The 15,968-nt window shown below is 40.3% G+C and overlaps 1 protein-coding gene across 9 annotated transcripts in view; it reads right to left on the bottom strand.

Moving 5' to 3' along the window:
• The window catches only part of ART3 (ADP-ribosyltransferase 3 (inactive)), a 159,959-nt gene that overhangs the window by 37,143 nt on the left and 106,848 nt on the right, over positions 1-15,968 (bottom strand). Inside the window, exon 1 of one of the 9 annotated variants that reach the window (XM_069092082.1) lies at positions 10,751-10,870. The exons of the other annotated variants lie outside the window; for them this stretch is intronic. The gene's annotated coding sequence lies outside the window, so the exon portion shown is untranslated. Of the gene's footprint in view, positions 1-10,750; positions 10,871-15,968 lie in introns of those variants that run through there. 9 annotated transcript variants of the gene reach the window in all.

Below are 15,968 nucleotides of genomic sequence, written 5' to 3'. Positions count from 1 at the left end.
TCTCTCTGTCTCTCTCTCTCTCTGTCTCTCTCTCTCTCTGTCTCTCTCTCTCTCTCTCTCTCTCTCTCTCTCTCTCTCTCTCTCTCTCTCTCTCTCTCTCTCTCTCTCTCTCTCTCTCTCTCTCTCTCTCTCTCTCTCTCTCTCTCTCTCTCTGTCTCTCTCTCTCTCTCTCTCTCTCTCTCTCTCTCTCTCTCTCTGTGCAGTACCAGAGACTGGACGGCCCACTTCTCATGAGATTCTAATAAAACTTTCTACCTTCACTTTGAGAGGTCTCTGAGTAGTCAATTTGGGTTAGGGTCTCCATATCCCACACATTATGTACAGATTAGTGGCCCAGTTTCTGTTTGATTTTGACAACACTACTCTATATCACTAATAATTAGAGGAAATAAAAATTTTAAAAATTCAGAACTTTTCCTTCACACCCATCAGACTGGCAAAGATAACAAAAAAGAAAAATGACAAATGTCAAAGGCAAAAAAACAGGAGCATTACTGAACTGCTGGTGGAGCTTTGAAATGGTCTAGTCATTCCAGAGAGTGTATTGGAAGTGTGGTCACAAAATCATTAAACCATACATCCCCTTTGATGCAGTCATACCACAAATAGGTCTGACCTCAAAGATGTCAAGTAAGAGAAAAAGGATCCCTAAGTACAAAAAGCGTTTACAGCAGCACTTTTCATATTAGCCATCAACTGGAAACTAAAGAAGCACCCTTCTCTTGGGGAATAGCTAAAGGAAATCATGGTATATTAAGGCAATGGATATAATTATGCTAAAAGAAATGACAAAATGGACAGTTTTAAAGACACCTGGGAAAAACACTGTGACCAGAAGAATAAGACAAGCAGAACTAGAACAATATAGACAACAGCAGTGTAGAGAAAATAAGTTTACAAGACTTTAAAACCCTGATTAGTGCCATGATGAACCGTCACTCTATTTGATTGATGATAAAGTATTTTACCCACATCTTGCCAGAAAGATAATGGACATAAAATGCAGAATGAGTCATACACTTTTAGACATGTCTGATGCAAGAACTTGTTTTGCCGTACAATGCAGATTTGTTACAGGAGGTTTTTTTTCTTTTTCTCCTTAATTGTTTAGTTAGGGGTGAGAGAAGTGGGAAGGAAAAATAATGTTTACAAAAATAAATGAACTAACAAAAAAGGTATATCTCAACAAAATCAACTCCATTTAAAAATATATACCTAGAGCAATGGACTCCAAACTTTTTGATGGTACACACTGATCAGTAAAAAAACTTTTCACTCCCTGGTTTCATTCAAGACAACTTGGATCATCTACTACATTATCCCAGGAGAATTTTTCTGGTTTGTCTCTGTTGCTGCCATTTGCTTGAGAGGGCAAGTCATATAACTAACTAGAACTTGCAGAATTTATCTAAGCCTCAAACTTTAGCCCGAGTGATTATTTGGTTAGTGGTAAGAGAATTTCTGGCTCCGCTGAATTACCTCTAGTTACTTATGAAGGGCACGTCAAGTAACTAGGTAGTTAATGTATATAGCTAATGCTATAGTGAATGGATGCCAGCCTGCCAGTCCTTCAGACTTGCAGCCTGTGTTGTCATTCTCAACTCCTCCCCATCTCTCACGTCACCATTATACAATCTGCTGCCAATGACTGTCCATTTCACCCATGCACTCTCTCTCCCAATCCACTCCCCTCTTGCCTCTGATGCTGCCCTCGCTCTGGCACAGGCCTTTATCACCTCATACCTGAATTACTGCTAACAGCCTACTAGTGGGTTTTCCTGCCTCAGATCTCTCCCCACTCTAGTCCATCTTCTATTCAGACACCAAATGATCCTCCTAAAGTGTGGGCCTGATGGTGTCAACCCTACTCAATAAATTCCAGTGACCTGCTATTGCCTCTAGGATCAAATCCAAAATCCTCTTTTAAAGCCCTTCATAATCTAGCCCCCAATATCCAGTGATACCAGCCTCCTGACTGTTACTTGAACAAGACACTCCATCTCTCATTTCTGAGCATTTTCTTTAGTTGTCCCCCACACCTGAAATGCTCTTTCTCTAAGGCTCCAACTACTCACTTCCCCGGCTTCCTCTAAGTCCCAACTAAAATCCCATCTGCTACAGGAAGCCTTCCCTAACCCCCTCTTAATATCAGTCCTGTCCCTCTTTTAATGATTTATCCTGCATTTACATTGTATGTATGTGTATATATATATATATATATATATATATATATATATATATGTATTTGTTTGCTTGTTGTCTCCCTCATTATATTTCGAGCAACTTGAAGATAGGAACTGTCTTTTGCTATTTTTTGTATTTATCATAGTAGGCACTTAATAGATCTTTATGGATTGTCAATGATGGGAAAGGCCAGATAGATTTGAAAAGGCTTTAAAAGACAAAAATCCCTGACCCCAAATCTTCCAAGGCCCTTCACTAGCTTTATAGTAAAGTCTTTAGTCTTGCATTTAACACTCACCACCAAATAATCCAATGTAATCCTTGCCAACCTCTCTAGACTTCTCACTACTTTTGCACATGAACCTTCTGCTCCAGTCAAACCAGACCATTTATTATTCTTGTGTTCTCTTGGCCCCATGCACCACCAAATCTTTGCGGACTTCATAAAGCGCTCTGTGCCTCTCTTATGCACTTGTCCCATATTGTAGTTCTATATACCACATCCTCCTTACAGAATGAACTCCATGAGGCAGGGACCATGGTATAGTAGAAAGAACCCTGGATTTGGTGTTGCTGCAGACAAAACTGCCCTCCCTAGGTGGCTCCCAGAGATTGGCTTTAACAAGTATCCCGAGGCTGGCAGCTTCCAGGGAACCTCCAGACTGTGTCTTAATATCCCTTACCAAGCCCCCCTGCACCATGAACTTCCCTGACGTGTATAACATGTCAACACTCATCTCCTTAGAAAGAGCCCTGCTTTGAAGGCACGCTGACTCCATTTTGTCTTGATCAATCATTTTGTTATAAATGACCCCTAGGGAACTGCAAGACCAGCTATAACAGTTCTTATTTTTCAGTGTCCTCATTTCTCCCTTTATTGGTACAAAAACTCTTCGCTACTCAAGGTGGAAAATTGTAGAGTCCTGAGAAAGGTCTCCTCCTGATCTGGCCTGGCAATTCTCACTGATTTAGTGAAACTATATTAAAGATAACTCTCTTATCCATCTCCTATAACTAATAATATACATTTTTTTCTTTGACACATATATATATTCTTTTTTTATAACCAACTGTATTTTCTGAATAGCTATCTTTTTAAAATTTTTTTTGTTTCACATAATGATACACTGAATAATGTTCAGCTTAGGAATGTGCCCTAAAATTTTGTTTGAAAAGAACCTTTTGGTTAGAAATTCTCTCTCTCTGAGTTCAGAATAAAAAATAAAATTTTAAACCAGAAGAATGAAAAAAAAAACTAAACTAAAAACAGCACCAGACCAAATGATAATCAAGAATTTCTTCCACCTCAGAACTTTACAAAAAGTAAACCAGAAGCCAGGGGCAACTGGAAAGGAGGGTCACCAGAAAAGCCAGGTTAGCACGGGCAAACAAATTATGTCTCTAAGCAAGATTAGAAAATGGACATTGATATATGTAGCCTGCCAGGCTCTGTATCCTATGGCTGCAAAAGCAAAGAAAGGGCTGTCTCAAGAAAGCCCCAGGGCATTCAGAAATCCACATTGCTGACTAGGAAAGCCAGTGAGAGCAGCAGAAGTGTAGGTATGGTCCCAATGATACTAGGCCACCTGAAGCCCAGGAGCTCCAACGTTCCTAGCACTCTATCCTGAAAAGCCACAGAGGGCGCCAAAGTTCCAGGATTTTGAGTTTCAAAGGTCAATACAAGACCCAAGTGGCCACAAAGCAGGGCTAACCAACTCACCCAGGTGGAGAATGAACTGTGGTACACAAATGTAATGGAAAAACACTGGACCTTAAAAATGATGCAGGAGAAAATTCCAGAGAATTGTGGGAAGTATGAACTGACACAGAGAAGTGAGTGGAAGCTGGAAAACAATTTATATAAGGACAACATGATAAAGAAAAACCATTCCAAAAGATTTAAGAACACTCAATGATCAACCCCATTACCAATGGACCTAAGATGAAACGTGGCTCCCTTCTCCTGATGGAGACAGTGGATGTGAGGCGTAGAAGAAAACACACTTTTGACATAACCACTATTGTCGATTTATTTTACTTGACAATGGATTTGTTACAATTCTTTCCCTTTGTACTTAACCTGTGGCACGGCTATGAGGAAGAGGAGGGTTGGGATAGCACTGCCAAAAAAAGGAAGGAAAAAAAGAAAAGAGCATGGAAACATTTTTAAAAAATTTTAACGGTTTAAAAAGATAGAAGTTCAAAAGGAAGCCCAGACAAGTGCAGCAATTTTGAAAAGTACACACTGAAACAGAGACAGCATAGACGGTGTGTATGCCTATACGTATATATAGACATATACACAATATATTTAAAATATACATAATATCTAGATACGTGGATTGATTTTTTTAAATATATAACTTGGCATATTTCTGTATGAACGTTTTCCTTTACAATCCTATGCATTCTATTTTATGCATTTAAAAACACGATTCTGAGAAGTGGTCCAAGGCTTCGGCAGACAACCAGAGAGTTCGCTAAAAGCCTCTGCTCCAGCCGGTCACTAGTGAGTGATTGCTCACTCCTCTAAACTCACAGCATCTGTTTTGTGCTTCTTGCATGTATTTCTATACTGATCAGTATTATAGTTCTTCCTGCACTTGTCTGATCACAGAAAAGCACAGGTTATGTCTTTAAAGGTATCGCTCCTAACACTGGCACTTAATCGATGTTGGCTGAGTCGATGTCCACTCCTGGCATGTCACAGGATCACAGAGTAGGAAGGGATCCTAGAGGTCATCTCTCTCTACTCCTTACCAAGGGATGAATCCCCTCCAACAACAACCTTTACAAATAGACAATGCTTAAATGCCTTCACATAATTCCGGACTCATAGGTTTAGAGCTGAAGGGGATGTTAAAAGCCATCTAGTCCAACGCTGACTCTATAGATGAGGAAACTGAAGCCCTGAGGGGCTGATTGGCCACAGGCTGCACAGGTGAAGTAACTGCTGAGTCACCCAGGTCCTCTGCCTGCAAATCCAGTGCCCTTTCCATTGTATCCCACTGTCCAAGATGCTCTTTTGGGCTTAAGAAGGTGCCAAAAATGTCGTGCACTCAGTCCCCACTTGCACCAACAGACTAGGTCTCCAGGGATCAGGGCTGTGAACTGCAGCATGAGAAAGCCCCCTCCCAGCATCTCAGGGGCCCTGAGAATCTTGATGGGAAAAGGCACAGCTGCTTCCTGTGACTCACACTGCTCCTACCCATGAGACTGGGAAAACAGCTCCAGAGTTTGTGCTACAGAACTAAACCAGAGACTTTAGACTTACATAACACTACGATGTTTATATATTCAATTCTGATCCCCATATCTCAAAAAAGATATAACTGAACTAGAGGAGGGCAACTAAAATGACCTGAGACATAGGTCATGTTATACTGAAACATGCTAAGAAATCTGGGGCCCTACAGTCTAGAAAAACAAAATTATCTCACTCCTTCAACTCCTTTGTTCTGTGAAGCTTAGATTCAGTTGCACTTGAGGACCTAGAGGGCCACTTGTGGCCTCAAGGTTGAAGGTTCCCAAGCCCTGTCCTAGGAGAATATAATTGGAGATATGGGTTAGGGTATCGTGTTTTAAATCTGTCACTGGGTGATTGAATCTTTTACATTTAAAATTTTTCTTTTGTGTTGAGGAAATAAATGGCTGTCCCATGGCAGAGCTACCTTGTACACTCAATACCATTCTCCTTCCTTTTGGGGGAGCCCTAAACATAAGCCAAACTTAAGATTAAGTGATTCTCCCCAGGGCTCCAAGGCTGGATAGGTACAAAAAGGCATATACAAAGAAAATGAGCTTGGCCCTTCTTAAGAGGTCAGATTTGTCCCAGAACTGAACCCTGTCTGGACATGAGGTCAGAGCTTGTGCCCTTTATTGGGTAAGGATGCCCCAGACCCTCCTGGGCCAGCAGTGATCTCCTGTTCCATAGAGTGGGAGTTCTAGAGGACATCATGGAAGAGGTAGACAAATCCTGCAAGGGACATTATGGGAGTAGAGTTGAGATATATAAGAGTGAGGGAGTGAGGGACTTGCTTTTAGCAATCAAGAGTTTAGTATCAAGGGGATGGGGGGATCTGGAAGGAGTGGGCATATGCTGGCCATGGAAGGAGCTGAGCTGATCAAGGCAGGTCAGCATAACATCCATGTTTCATCATGACCTTCCTCATCTCTGCTCAGCCTCCCCTGCTCTGGGAAGCAGCCAGACAGTGCTGTATCCCAAGGGATCCAGAAGCTCAGCTTCACAGAAAACCCTGGTGGGGCTTGGCTGTGTGTTGAAGCCTGGACTCATATTATGCTCCCTCCTGTTTTTAATTTTCCTTTTGGTTCTAAATCCCATTCCATGTAACACCAAGAATGGGAAAATTTTATCCCTTGTCAGGGCCAGTGCTGGTAGCTTGTATTTCATTCAGAACTATTTTCTGTTTTGTTTTGTTTTTTGGAGGGGGGAAGGCAGGGCAATTGGGGTTAAGCGACTTGCCCAAGGTCACACGGCTATGAACTGTTAAGTATCTGAGGCCAGATTTGAACTCAAGTCCTCCTGACTCCAGGGCCGGTGCTCTATTCACTGTGTCACCTAGCTGCCCCCAGAGCTATTTTTTTTTCCCAACTAAAATTCTCAAGGTGTTTATTAATTGGTAATAAGTCAAAATTTCCTTAATTTGTATGTAGACAATTTTCTTAACTTAGAATATAGGATATTCAATGGAAACCCCTTAAGTGGGGCTTAATGTACTACCATTTTTCATTATAAAATCTTTTCCACAGACAAAATAGGAAAACAAATTAGTATTGCTAATCAAAACATACTAAGAACCATTCCAAGATATCCAGAACTATTTTCTTATTACTGGAAATGTACCCAAGATAAGCACACTTCCCCAGTTACTATTTGGGGACAGATAGAGGTTCATTCTGACTTGGAGAAAAAGTATGGGCAAGCCTAAACTTTTTATTTTAAACTTTTCTTGTTCTCATCTGCAAAGGGAAAATGTTAGCTCAGTAAAAAGAAGAACTAAAGCCAAGAGGGGAAATCCTTTTCACAGATGAAGAAGGTTCTCTTAAGGCCTGTCTAGGAGCTGTATTACTTATGAATGATTATCACAAACGGTTTTGTGTTAAGAATTTTATCACTGGCCTGTTCTTCAATGCTCAGCTGCTAATCCTTACTCCAATTCCCATTTCCTAATTTTTCTTGTTAGTTTTTACATTATACTTGACAAAGTGAGAGTGAAATCTCTTTGGGAACTTTTAAAATCTATTCTTCCTAGGAAAGTTATGTATTAATAAAAATAGAAAAAATGTTCTGGAATACATGGTATCCAAAATTTTTAGTTGTTTGCTAAGTAGCCTAGTTATTTTGCCCAGTAAAACATATTCTACAGAGAACTGTGGTGATAAAATAGACCTCAAAGTTGTGAGCTGATTCAACCATTATGCAGAGCAATCTGGAACTATGCTCAAAAGTCTATAAAACCACACATGCCCTCTGACCGAGCAATGCCACTCCTCAGTCTGTATCCCAAGAGACTTTAAAAAATCACAAAAGAAAAGGACCTATCTGTACAAAAATACTTATAACAGCTCTTTTCCGGTGGCAGAGAATTAGAAATTGAGGGCATGCCCATAAGGGGAACAAGTCATGATATATGATTGTGATGGAATACTATTGTGCTTTCAAAAGTGATAAGCAGAACACTCTCAGAAAAACATGGAAAGACTTACATGAACTGGTACAAAGTGAAATGAGTAGAACCAAGGAAATGTTGAACACAGTAACAATAATATTTTAAGGTGATCCATTATGAATGACTTAGCTGTGGTCAGCAATACAATGATTCAAGACAGCTCTGAAGAACATGTGATGAAAAATGCTATCCATCCCCAGAGAAAGAACTGATGGGAGTATGAATATAGATCGAAATATTTTGTTTTTGCTTTCTTTATTTTGAGGGGGGATTTTGGTCTATGTTTTCTTTTATAACATGACTAACAGGGAAATATGTTTTGCTTAACTACACATGTATAATCTATATATCATTATTTGCCTTCTCAATGAGGGAGGTAGGGAAGGAAGGAGAGAATTTAGAATATAAAAGTTTTTAAACAAATGTTAATTTATTTTAAATTAATTTAAACAAATGAAAATTGTAAGTCCAGTATCTGGCTAAGTAATTGGACAAAGGACAGCACAGTATGCCTTGGAAAGACTGAAAACAGTGTTTGGAAATCCCTAATCAAATCCATTCCTTTGGCTCGAGGCAGAAGTGATCTTAAGCCTTTCCAGAAAAATACTTACATAACAACTTGTTACACTGTCTCAGGATAGGAGACACTATGGCTTCCTTTGAAAACATGCTATAATGTTTTATAGGTTCAATGTCTGGCCATGTAACATGTTGGATAGAGCCCGACACCTGGAGTCAGAAGATCTGTGTTTGAATCCTACCTCAGACATTTATTAGTTCTGTAATTGCACAAGTCACTTAAGCCTTCCGAACCTATTTCCTCATCTGAAAAAATGAGGCAACAACATTTCCCAGCCATGAGACAAGTGCACACTCTGCAAAACTCTGAGTGCTGCATAGATGGGATGTCACTCTAGACTCAGACGCCGACTTTGCCTGCTCTAGGTCCATGATGTGGAATCTCCACTGAACACTTAGACTGCTCAGCAGTCCCTCCCTGCTGCTTTTCAGGATCCCCATTTCCCTCCCCAGAGCCGCGGTTTCAGACCTCTCCCTCTTCTCACACTATTAAGTGCACTCTACTGGCACAGAACCAATACAGGCCATGGCCATTCCACAAGGAGCTCCCTCAACCTCCCTCCTCCAGTGTCATTCTCCACACTCTCCTCTTCTGGGACACAGACAACAGATCCCTCTTCTTCACAAAGGCTGATTCCTATACCTGTGCATTCCCTTATCTCAAACCTTATTCTCCCTATCCAAAGAGGAATATAATAGAAAGGAAGCATATCGGACACATAATCAAGGAACCTGGTTCAAATCCTGGCTTCAATGTTTATTAACTATGACCATGGCCTTTAATTTACCCTCTCTGGATGTTATTTTTCTTATCTAGAAATTAGGAATATTTCCAATACTTATCCTTACAGGGTTGCTTTAAATGTAGAGTGTTGAGAGCTAAATAATTGAGGATTGTCTACCAACTACTTTTCATTTGTCTATAAACATACTTACATTTGAATCCATCCCTTAAATCTTCAATAATGGCTATCTATTGGAATTCCTTGGGTGGCTTCCTCCTTCCTTAATTTTTTTAAAGAGAAGGCTGGACGACCACTTGTTGGAGATGCAGATTCTTGATAGGGCATACGTTCAACTCAATGGCCTCTGTGGTTCTGTCCAGTGCTGTGATCCTATGATTCTATCCCATCCTCCCTTTAAGCAGTCACTCTGACCCAAGGCCTCTGCTTCCTTACAAACACAAGATCATGGGGTCTCTAAGCAAGGCCCTGCTGTCCCCAATGAGCTCTTACTCTAATGGGGGAACACAATATTCCTAGGAAAGTGATAGCCAGGGAAGGTAATCACAGGGATCACATGAGGAACAATGGGACAACAGATGGTCATGCCCTTTCCAACAGCATAGAATCACAGTTGTATTAGAAGAGGCCTCAGAACCCAACTCTGTCATTTTAGGGATGCGGAAAAGAAGCCCAAAGAAGATAGATGATTTGTCCAAGGTTACATAGGGAGTATGCACCCAGGTCCTCTGGTTCCCCTGTATTAGCCTAACTCCTGTCCAAAAATAAAAGCAATAGAACAAGGTACAAAGGAAGCCCACAGCAGCGGGGCAGAGAGCAAATGGCACCACCAGGTAGGTCCTAGTGTCTTGATAAGCCAGGCATAGCAATTTGAGCTTTCACTCACTCATCATTCAAGAGAACTCAGTCTTAGTGCAGAGTCCCAGAACTGAGTGGATTAAATGGTTGGGGGGCAGGGCACTGTCTCTGAAGGGTTCCTGTTCCTAGCAGAAGAAAAGGGAACAGAAACAGGAGAGAGCAAAATGATCACAATGCACAGGCCCTGATTTCCTGCCAGGAAGCTGGATACAATGACTAGTTTATCTAGCCCTAGTTTAGACTTACCAAAATTTCCCTCCAAAATGTTGCAATTCTGTTTTAACCTTCACCATTCTATTGAAACTTATCTCTTACATAGGTCACCAATAGCTTTCTAATCACCAAACTGGGGTGTACAGGTGTTAAGAGAGGACTAGCCTCCCCGGTGTGAGGGCTACCCAGTAGTTTTCAGGGCTGCTTATCTACCCTTGGTGTCTACCTGCCACCCAAGAAGCTGTATCAGCAATGCCATATTCACAATGCCTATAGAGATTACAAATATGCTGATATAATTATCCATCACAAAATACGTCAGGTTTGCCATTTGGGGAAATAAACTAGAAAATTTATTAAGATACCAAAAGACTGAGTCCCAAAACCAGAAAGTGAAAGCCATCAGAGTTGTTATGACATTGGCACAGGTAGATAAAGTAGAAAGCACCCACATTTTCAAGCCTTTAAAACAGAACAGGCTACCTCAGGCAAAGGTCCTCCTCTCCCCACTCACAGCAACCACCCAGTGTCCTGGAAGAGCGCTCCCAGCAGCTCCGGCCCCTGGCAGTGCTCAGCCAGAGTCCTAACTCAAAAAAAAAAAAAAAGGCAACTGCCACCAACTGCCAACTGCAGGACCGTTAGCTCGGCTTTTCACTTTCTCTTGCTCTGCTATGTCAGCACGTCCATGGGGCATGGGAGATCTTTAAATCCCATAACCCTTACAGAAGCTGGCTCCAAGAAGCTGTTAACATGCACAGAAGCCACACCCCGATAAAACCATCTTGACAGATGGGCTAAAGCAGGTTAAAGGTAACTAAGAGACCTCAGAACTGTCAGTGAGGTAGGGAGGTGTCTACCCCAAGCATGTGTAGACTTTCCCCCAGTGGAATGGGTAGATGAGAACAATTGGTTCCAGCGATCATGAAGGCGGCTGAAGCAGGCACTATGGAGCACTTAGAGCTTGGTCAAAGATGCCAAGGGCATCCACTGCATCCCAGGCCATTGCCAGTCATCTTGACTTTTGTCTTGCCATGGGACTTCAATGACTCTGGAAGAGAGTGACTCTGATGATTCTGTGCAGCTCTGCCTCACTCACAAGTCAAGATGTCATCCCAATGATGTCACTGGTTCTTTTCAAAAACGAAGGCCAAACAACAATGATCCCCAAAGCCCGTGGCTATTTTTCTGCCTTCACCCTCTTTAGCTTCTCTACAGCTTTTGCTCTGCTGACCACCATTCTACTTCTTTCATGCTGACCACCTCTTCAACAACTCTATTACTGCCCCAATTCTAATTCTCTCCTTTGGTAATCTCAATCCTCAATCATTTCTGAGACTACCACTTTTATGCAAATGACTTCTAAATCTATCACTATCTTCAGCCTTGGCCCTTTTATAAGGTTTAGACTCAACCTATGTGAAATGTGCACCTGAATGTCCATCTAGTACGCCAAACTCAACTTTTGCACAAAGCCAATCTTACTAGCTTTAATTTAATTCTTTTTTTAATGCTATTTTTATTCTGAACTTAACAAACACTAAATAAGATGAAAATTTCTATATACATAGAACTGAAAAGCAAAATTATATATATTTGAAATTACAAATCTCCATTATGTAAAGCTTGTTTAAAAAAAAAGTTAAGTTCAATCTATAGCTTTCTTTCTAAAAAATTTTTAATCAGCCAAAATCCTTCATTCCCTACCACCCCTTCAATCCTCCCAATTGAGAAAGAAAAATAAAACCCCTTTTACAAAATGTTTAGTCAAATAAAACCAATTTCCACATTGACCAAAAAAAAAAGTCTTACTCTGTACTCTTTCCCCTCTCTATCAGAAGGTGAGTAGTATGTTTTATCTTTAATCCAACAGAATTGTGGTGGGTTACTAAACTGAGTTTCTTTTCAGAGTTGTTTGACTTTATCATATTGTTGTGTCTGTATAAATTGTCTTGGTTCTGCTCATTTCAGGAATGCCTCAATTCATTCAAGTCTTCTCAGGTTTCTCTGAAACCATCCCTTTCATTGTTTTTTTTTTTTTTACTATACCATAATATTCCATCAGACAGCTAGGTGGTTCAGGGGATAGAGCTCTGAGCCTACAGGTAGGAAGACCTGTGTTCAAAACCAGCTTCAGACACTCTACTAGCTGTGTGACCCTGGGCAAGTCATTTACCTCTGTTTGCCTTAATCCGCTACAGAAGGAAATGGCAAACCACTCTAGTATCTTTGCCAAGAAAACCCCATGGACAGTGTGATCTATAGGATCACAAAGAGTTAGAGATGACTGAACAAGTATTCCATCACACTTATATACTATAACTCGCTCAGCCATTATCCAATAGATATAATCTCCTTCAGTTTCCAATTCTTTACCTCCTCAAAAAGAGCTGCCACAAAAGTTCTTGTGCATACTCAGTTAAAAGTTCCTTTTGTTTAGGACTAATCCCTCCCTCTAGTTTCCTCTGCTTGTTTTCCCTCCTACTTCCCTATCCAGTGAAATGGATTTCTGTAATTCTCATTATAATAATCTGTGTATTCTTCCCTCCTCTAACCAGTTCGATGAAAGTGAACTTATTTGGGGGTTTCTTTCAGATGTTCCATAGATACTTTCTGTTTCCACTTTTTTCTTTTAAGGTTTCTTAAAATATTATGTGTAAGCTCTCTTTTGGGGGGTGGGTAGGTATGGGTATTGGCTTTCAAATAATCCAATGATTCTTAACTTTTTTTTCTCTTTGATCTGTTTTCCACATCAGTTATATTTGCTATAAAGTACCTTCCAGTTTCTTCTTTTTTTTCCCCCTTCAGTCTTTGGACTTTAATATTCCTTATTGTCTGATGGAGTCACTGACACCTTTTTAGTCTCTTCAGTTTTCTGGAAGCTTGCTGCTTAGACACAGGTTTTGTGCCTCTTCTGCCAAGCTGCCAAGCCTTTCCAATCCTTTCTTCCATAGCCCTTGTTTCTTTTCCATGTTTTCCTTCTAGTGCTCTCATTTCATGTGTAAAAATATTTTAAAATCTTTTTCACTTGTTCCATCTCCAGGAATCCTAATTGAATTTGTACCCAAGCTGTCTTTTGATTTCAGGCTATGTCTGTAGATATTTTGGTGTCATTCTCTTTGGGGCTTGTACTTTAAGCATCCCTGTCACTGTGACAGTCTTTCATGGTGAGATTCTTCTTTGTTTTTGTTTACTCATTCTTCCAGCCTACTTCTTGACTTTAGACTTTATGTTAGGGTCAAGCACTATGCACTTCTGCAAGGAATATCTGACTGGATTTTATTGCTTTCTTGAGGTATAGAGTTTTATATTATTCCTAGATCTCAAGAACAGCTCAGGCTAGGGATTTGCAAGCTTTCAATGCACTTCCAGTGTGGTCTGATTCAGAGCAGTCTCATCACTGCTCAATCCCCCTGACCTTTGTCTGAGATCTGCAAGTTTTTGATCTAGATTTGGAAAAAAGAAATTGGAAAAAAGTGGCAAAAAAGGAAACCATTATAGAGATATATGACTAGAAAAGAAGCTAAACTAGTCATTTAGGATGCATGTGGAATTTATTTAAATATCTTTTACATTTATATAGTGTTGTATATTTTGAATAATAATTTTTATATTTTAACAACAGGGGGCTTGCTATTTTTAGTTTCTGGATGACACTTTATCAGACCTATGGATCAATAGAGAAAGTCCTCTCACTTAGCTACTTCAATCACTAGATCTGTCTCCATTAGACTTTTTCTTGTGAGGTCACATTACTTACCATGTGGCCTTGGACAAGTCACTTAAGCTCCATGGGACTCAATTTCCTCATCTGTAAAATGGAGGAGTTGGAACAGTTGGCATCTAAGCATCCTTCTGGCTCTAGTCTATGAACTTGTAATAATGCAAATAGTGAATAATCCAAAATTTGTTTATAAATACTTCAGCTTATCTTTGAGTTTGTTTTTAAATTTTCTGTTTGAATCTAGATGTGTCTTATATCCTAGGCATTTGAATCATTTTAAACAAAACAAAATTCTACCCTCAAGATATGTCTCAAGAAAAACCCAACGCTTGCTCATCTTCTCCACTCTGCTCCCAGCTATTCCCTTCTCTGCTTTACATTCCATGCCGAGAATATACAGATAGCATCATCACTCAGATGTGCTCGAGTCGGGGGTGGGAGGCAATGGAGAGTGGAGAGAGGAAGCAGAAGTCGTCTTTCTTTAGTTATGACTAATGTAGTCAGTGTGTGTCCTAGACTTGTCTATGTATATGTGTAGGGAAATTCCCATTTTATTTTCATTTCTTACAACAAGGAATGTGCTCACCACATGTGAGAAAAGGAAAGGAAGAAATTACTTTCACTGAAGGGAAAATGAAACAGTAGTGACTAATTTCTGGAATTATGAAACTTACTGAGTTGACAGCTCTTAATATATGTATTAACCTCTATATGGTAACAAAAACAAAAAATCTTTCCGAATCAGTACTATGTGCGAATCTGAAATTCATTCTCCATCACACATGCAATACATCCAAAGTCTCAAATGGACAGGTGATCCAAACATAAATGTTTTTTCTTAAGTCACACCAAAAAAAAAACCCTATCTTCCGTTCATATTTTCTACTTTTTATAATCACTGTTTTTCATGTTTATAGTAAGGCATTAGGGAGCACTGTCCAAGGCTTGTCTACTCAACCTGAGGACTTAGCCATTCTCCATTCTGAAGGAAGAGAGAGAGAGACTGCCTGAGAAGACGTGATGACATCAGAGAGACTTCAAGTAAAGAAGAGTCATTCCCCCCGCCATACACACAACAGAAACAAACTGGCAGGAGAGAGAAGGGAGAGAAGAAAGGAAAAGGCTAAAGTATGGAACAGCTGTCAGGTAGTCCTGGCCATCCCTACCATCGAGAACAAAACCATGCCAGGGTATGCTGACCTGTATTCTCAATACTTGTTCTTCATGAGTTTGTTTCCTTTTTTGTTTTTTTGCCATTTGCTTTTAAAGAAACTTGTTTCTCCCAACTTTTACGTTTATAGAGTGTAGTGTTGACTTGGTATGTGTCCTATGAGGTCAAAGAACTGAAAGGGGAGATAGTAGTGTGATGAGGTACCTAGAGAGAGACAGATTAGATGAAATTAAAGTTAATAAACATCCCCTGGCAAAAATATGGGGACCTGCAACTAGACGGAAAAACATTATTGATCTATATTTTAAAACTCCCCCAAACAGTTTAGGCATAGCCTAAGCCTAAAGCAGCCCACAGAGAGAATGGGAAGAGAGAGCTAAGAGCTAAGAACTCTCTCTTCTGGCGGGACAGCTTCAGCCCTTTTAATTCAGCCAGAAGGGAAGGGAAGGATGTGGAAATGAAGGAACAGGAGCAAGCATTTACACAGCACATTTATATGTGCTAAGCACTTTTACTTGATCTTCACAATAACCCTGAAAAGTAGGTGCTATTATCACCCCCATTTTACAGTTCAAGAAACGGAGGCTAACAGAAGTTAAGTGACTTGCCCAGGGTCACACAGCTAGTAAACGTCAGAGGATTTTGGTTTAGGTCTTCCTGACTCCAGGTACAGCACTCTATCCACTGTGCTGCCTTAGAAAGGGTTAATAAGACCACTTTCCCTACAAGGGAGCTGATGGGCAAGACTGCAGATAAAACTCTACCTGATGGTAGGCATTAGGAACAAAGGTGTCACCCACAGGGAGATG

Source organism: Petaurus breviceps, unplaced genomic scaffold (assembly GCF_028583685.1).
Source record: "Petaurus breviceps papuanus isolate PSGF00001 unplaced genomic scaffold, PetGlider_PUasm1.0 126, whole genome shotgun sequence".
Lineage (NCBI taxonomy): Eukaryota > Metazoa > Chordata > Mammalia > Diprotodontia > Petauridae > Petaurus > Petaurus breviceps.
The sequence above is the reverse complement of the archived record's forward strand: the minus strand, read 5'-3'. Positions and strand labels throughout refer to the sequence as shown.